Raw genomic sequence first — 6729 nt, 5'->3', positions numbered from 1 at the left:
TTTAAAAACCTTGGTGATACCCTGTACTAGTCAAGGGTTTTCACAAGGAAGAAAGAGGCTGTTTTTTGTCAGGAGTCTGAAAGCTTCAGGTCAAGCCTGATAGTTGATACTAATATATGCATGCTCTTTGCTGATTTAAAAAAAAAAAAAAAACTAAAACAGTAGAAGAAAACAAGGCATTTATATGGCTGTTTCTTAGTTTTGTGCTTATTGGGTAAGAGGACAGTGCTATAGATTATATATTGTGGTTTTCTCAAAGCATAGATGTGTTTAGCTGTAATAATAATAAGTTTGTACATGTTTAGGGCCGTCTTATGTCCCTATATTGCCACTACTGGTACAAAGTGAATACACTACAGGAAGCTAAACTATTATTGTTTACTGTACAGTAAGCATGTCAAAGGTGAAGTATAACAAACCATGCAAATTCTTATTTCATTTGAATCTTTATGCTGTTGGTGTTCATAGTGTGCTTGTGAACAAACATGAAACTTGAAACTGAGGCACAGCCCAAAGCAAAGAAAACCAAAAGAAAGCAATGCTAGCCAATGAGCTGGCTTAGAATCTGGATTTTCCCCGAGACAAAGATCAGTTGGAGTTATTGTGCTGCCCTGGTGCCAGGAAAAGCTCAAGAAGATAAATCAAAACTTAAAACGTTAAGGTGGATCTACAGGGCTTTTTTTTCACTTTCGGATTGAGCAGAAGTGATGGAGTTTGTTTGTTGCATTTATAGTTATTATCAATGTACTATATAGCTATTAATAGGTTTTCTGTAAATATAACATTAATAGATTAAACAAGATAATAGTGTACAAATTGCCCTGTGGAACATGTACTGTTACTTTTTTTTTTTTTTTTTTTCTAGGGTTGAATAAGCTTACCGGTAATTATTAAAGGCAATATTCCAATACCAGTCCCAACTCAATATCTATTTGTACAAAAACGTTGAAGTTCTGCAGAAACACCCAGCCTTGCAATAACTGCCGATTGCATCCTCTTAATACAACATGCATTTAAAGGTGTAGTTTCCAACACAGGACTATTACTAACACCATGAGAAGAACAGCAAAAACACAAAGTGGAAAGTAATGTTGATTACCAATTTAAATTTCTATTCTGCTTAAAATGGTAGAGTTTGAGTGAGAGGAAGACTTGTGTCCCTGTGACTAAAGATATTACCATTTATTCCATGTTTTTGTAGAACTCTAAACATTATTATGACGTGAACTAACTAATATATAGAGGAGGTCAAGACACTCCTTTTACTGTAACTTGAGGCACAGCTCTTATTTTCTGCTTGCTGCTACATGCTCACTCTGTTGTTGGTCTTCGGTGTGAGGTGTGATTAATGCAGTATCCATGCCAATGTTAAATTGCAACCCCCCTGTGCAGCTCAGGTGTCTGCCAATACCAGAGGGATTAGTACAGAACATTTTGATCTGTCCCACATCCCCATCCCCCCTTGTCTGAACCATCTGTCCCATTATGGATTCGAATTAAATAAACATCGTCAACTTTAAATCAGTTCATTCTATTTTTGACACATTTTCAGTAGAGGGTTAATAAGATCTTTGTTTTCAAGATTCTGAAGCAGACCATTGTTTGGTGGAGGTATTTGTTTCATCAGAAACAATGAAAAGATCACAGTGAAGGCCAAGGTACTCAGATACCCACTAGCAACAAACAGCAAAAATACAACTGGTTATTCTAGGTGGGAAAAAAAAACAACCTTTCCACCGAACCATGAGGCGCCCCCCCATGGGGGGGGGGGGGTTATACACTGTACTCTGATGACAAACTGTTTGACAGTCAAATTTTGTGACTCAAACATTTCACTGTGTTCAATAACTTTTAAGGGGAATTCAGGGTTTATATTTCCTTTTATGAGTTCTTGAAATGCAAATTAATTGAACGTTACTTATCTATTTTTCATGCTAGTTTTGTTTGTTATCTTCACCACATTCTGGGCTAATTTAATCTTGCAGTTTACTTTTGTCTGATGTAGAACTGCATTTAGAGATGTGGCAACCAAAGAATTGGTTGATGGTTCTAAACCCTGGATCCCATTTTAATTATGAGAGCAGAAGACCAAAAACGGAGATAAGTGGGTGCAATTATTTAATGCTAGCACACTAAAAATATCAGTTGTATTTATCACAGTTGTTTGTTTGGTTACTTGGCTGTTTTTTATTAAGAAAAAGACTCTAAATGTTTGTGATGCCCTAATTACAATGTAATACAGGCTATATAGCCCAGAGAAAACAGATATTAAAAACACAGCACATTAAACAAGTAGGTACAATCCTGTATCCTGTTTATGGTCCTGACAATGTAGCTAGAGTTGCTGTATTCTCACAGTAAAGGGAAAAGGAAGCTCTAAACACAATGAAGCTATTTAAAGTTGCACTAGTGACTTCAGACAAGTTAAAAAAAAAAAAAAAAAAAAAAAAAAAAAAAAAACAACAAACTCAGAAATTCACTACAATTTATGAATGTAATTGTTGTTGCCCCACAACTGATATTAAAGGGCACATAAGGACCTTTTTATTTTATTGTGTTACATGTTCCCATGTGTTGCTACAACTGTTCACGTAAGGTGTGTATATTGTTTTAATTTTATTTTTTTTTTTTTTTTTTTTTACACATTTTGACCACTTTTTAAAATTGCATTCCTTACCTCAACATGGCTTCCCGTGTACCCGCATGGACTGCTCAGAACTACATTTCCCATCATCCTCCTGCTCACTGGTAAATCAATCTCAGTTACATATGTGAGCAGAAGGATGATGGGAAATCTAGTTCTGAGGTGTCCATGCAGGTATATGGGAAGCCATCTTGAGGCAGGGAATGCAATTTAAAAGTTTAAAAAAGTGGTCAAAAATAATAATAATAATAATAATAATAATAATAATAATAATAATAATAATAATAAACCAATACACACACCTTACATAAACAGTTGTAGCAACACATGGGAACATGTAACACAATAAAATAAAAAGGTCCTTATGTACCCTTTAAGTTAGTGAATCATTATAAATTAATTCACTCAAAAAAGTTTGGATGCTTTGGAAGAAAATCTTCCAATGCATTTGTTTTCCAACTCTTTTAATTATTCAAATCTTAAAGTGTACGCATTCATTCCGATGGGAAATTCCCACTGCTAAACACCTGGCAGATGTTTCCCTGCATGGCGTCCGCTGTCTGGATCTCACTACTGTTTTCTTTACTTTGTTTGCAGTCTCAGGCAGTTTGGCTGGTCAGCCTGTGCTCAAGTCCCATGTGGACACTGTGGGATGTGTCATCCTTTGTTTTGGTTGCCTCTAGGCTGACAGTCAGCCAAGGCTGGAAATGAAGGGGATATTATGGGGGCATTGCTGTGGAACAGACAGAAAAACACATTGCTACAATTCTGCAATGCCAAAAATATACTTTTTATCAAAAGCCTTAAACCTCATAAGCCTCTATCAGCATTACAATAAAATAAAAATTGAAAAGGAATTTCACTGGTTAGTAACGCATAAAGGCACACGATGAAGTCTCAACATCAAAAGTTGGTGAATCTTAACCACAGCAGGTCCTTCCACCTGCTGTATCTGCCACTGTAGATGCAATAGAAATGAACTGAGTAATAACTGGCTGTCCCAGTCTTAACTTGCGTTTCCTTATTAAGCCAACCACCTGGGTTTCGATTTCACTGCCACGTTACATAGTCAGCACATTATCTACGCTGTACAATGTTTGATTGTGTAGGGATTAAAGTTTAATCTTGACACCCACATAAAACCGATTACTGAATATGCCCCTTTTCATGTATAAAGGTTACAAAACCCCCACCTGTGTATGGAGATAAAGTAACATTTTTCCATCATGGCTAATGCAATTAAATAGGAAGGCTAGGAAGGTGTTTTTATTAAACACATTGTGATACCTCCGAACATAGTTCTTTTTGTCAATAAATGCTAAGGATCAGAAATCATGAGGATCGCTAGGCATTGCCCCTGTATTTTACTTTGAATTTATGTTCCAGTCTGGTATAGAAGAACATGCAATCTTGCCCAAGATGAAGAACAAAATTAAGTTATTCTCCAGCAGTGTGATCTCCATGTACAGTGTGTTCAACAACTACTGAAGTAAATCATCAGATGAAGCCTGAGCAAATTCAAACAAACTGCTCTTATAAGCATAATAAATCACGAGATATATAACAGTGTTCCGTCATGTCTTTTCAAGTCACATGCTTCCACAATACTGCCTCAAGATATGGTCTATTCAGCTGATCTCAGTTGATCAAAGTATTTGTATCTTTAAAAATATGGCGCTTATTCGTGAATATAAATGACAACAGTATTTAGATAATACATCTGATGTATCTACTGCCGTTCTTTCCAGTTCCTATATACTACTGCAACACCAATCAATTCAGTTGGGGTAAGTGAGTCATAGGCAGAGGGTTAGGGTTAGTTGTAATTAGCTGAAAATAAGTACAAGTTGATTGCTGGAATATCCCTTGGAAACAGGAGCAAGTCTGGCCGGTTATAAGTAGTATCATTTCAAACAGTCACCATAAACTAATATTTAATGAGACAAGAACAAACCATATGTTCTAAATGACTGACATGAGCCTGGATTCCAAAACATCCTAAACTGAATTAGACAGGACAGTGGATCTGAAGCTGATCAGCCACATCAACACTGTTTTTTCTATAAGAAGGAGCGGAATAGCTTCATTTCTCCTGTAATTCAAAAGCTTGTTAAGTGTAGCACAATGGCCTATATAGTTACTTCAAAGTAGGCAGCAATAATACATGAAATATGAACTGAGATACATTCCCAACTCCCTTACACAATCATTTCTACATGCTGTAGAGGCTCACACTGCTTTTTGTCAGTGTAATAAAGCGACCTTTGTAGACACGTATCTTTGGTTTGTTTATAAAGTAATGATCATTGGTCGCAAAGGATTGCAACATGAGAAACACCATTGAACACATACCTAGGATTAGCCTAATCACTGACTGCAGCATAGCAAGCTTCTTAATGGACACTGTAGTAGTAATCAACTGAGGATTTATTAAGAAATTTAACTGTAGAACAGGTTGCTGCCATCTCACGTTTTCCTGATGCAGATACCAAATTGTTCAAACTGAAGGTGTAGTTCTGTAACCCCTGAATGTTATTTTAAAGTGTACAGTGCGAGCATAACAAATGCTTTAAAATGTTAGGCCTTCCTGTCATATGTACAAAAGCTGAAAAACAAAACAAACACGAGACTGATGAGTAAAAAAAAAATTTAAAAAATGTGTCAGTCCGGATTTTAAAATGCAAGAATTTTGCACAGTCAGCATTTAATGTTGTTAAATACGCTGGAGTAATAGTCAGGAAATAATGTGCGCATGCCCGCCAGGCAGTAAAGAAACTTTTAGTACGTGTTTGTGAGCTGTTGTTTACAGGAACAAAAGTCGTGCCACGTATATTGCAGAACATTCTCAGCCTTGTTCTTGCAAAAAAAAAAAAAATAGGTTCTTAGATAAAGATGGATTGAATCCTGTCTGGGTGTCTGGGATGTGACAGTATTTTAAGGATGTTTATATCGAGTTAACATAGTTATATTAGTTAAACTAGAGAAACATTACTCCAGTTAAAAAAAAAAAAAAAAAAGAATTAGTGTTACAGGAAAGCATCAAAACATACACTGCACGCCTAGTGTTACAGGGCCATCTAGTGTTTGAAAATAGTACTGCAATTAGGCGAAGACTTAAGAGCATACAATAATTTTAAATCTCCTTAAAAGAATTTGCATCGGCTGAAAGTTTTGCCTTTTGTCGCTTAGTATGTAATGATCTTTGGAACATTTATTAACTTGATTTGTATTGAGATAGAAGGAGACAGATGTGTGTATTGAGCAATGTATCAAACTGGACACGGACTGCATTGATAAACTGCAGTATTCCTGTGGGACAGCTTTTCTCTTTGTGTTTCAGTGGTCCGGGTCCAGGGATAAAGTGAATGTGCTATTCCAGAAGGAGGAACTGCACAGTGCTTAGTAGCAGAAACAACCCCCCAGTCTCCTTGCTGCCATTGTAAAATATTCAGAACAGATTGAAACAATGGGCAAAAAGAAATAACTCCTTGTATGATTATCTGCTTCTCTCCCTCCAAGTATCCAAAACAAACAATGTATGGCATGATGCACATGCAAAAGAAAAACAGAACAGCTTCATAGTTCAGAAGGTTTAATTGAAGACACATATAAAGTACAACTTTACACACAACCTAGTTACTGAACAGTAAAACTAAATAAACTGAATAAAATGGAGGGATTACCACACAGAAAACTCCACATAAAACTATTCAGATAAAGGGAAATCTTTAGGTATGTGTTAGAGAAGTAAGTAGGTAATCAATGCTCAAACAACATCTTCCACAAAATAATATTCTAATATTATTTATATATGCACAGGATGTCCAATAGGTCAGGCAAGAAACACAGTTTACATTTTTTTTTTCCAGTGTAAAATGTGTTTAATCGAAAGAGGAATAGATTCTGACAATTTCGCTGTGTATTGCAGATAGACAATTTAAGAGAGAACATCAGCCTGACCATTTATGTACGTGTATATAATATATAGTTGTCGCTCAAAACGTACATTACAATATGCACACATTCACTTAGGTCACAATTGCTAACTGAAAAGAATGAATCAGTAGATTTGGAATGTTTAATCA

This window comes from Polyodon spathula, chromosome 14 (assembly GCF_017654505.1).
Source record: "Polyodon spathula isolate WHYD16114869_AA chromosome 14, ASM1765450v1, whole genome shotgun sequence".
In the NCBI taxonomy this organism is placed as follows: Eukaryota; Metazoa; Chordata; class Actinopteri; order Acipenseriformes; family Polyodontidae; genus Polyodon; species Polyodon spathula.
The sequence above is the reverse complement of the archived record's forward strand: the minus strand, read 5'-3'. Positions refer to the sequence as shown.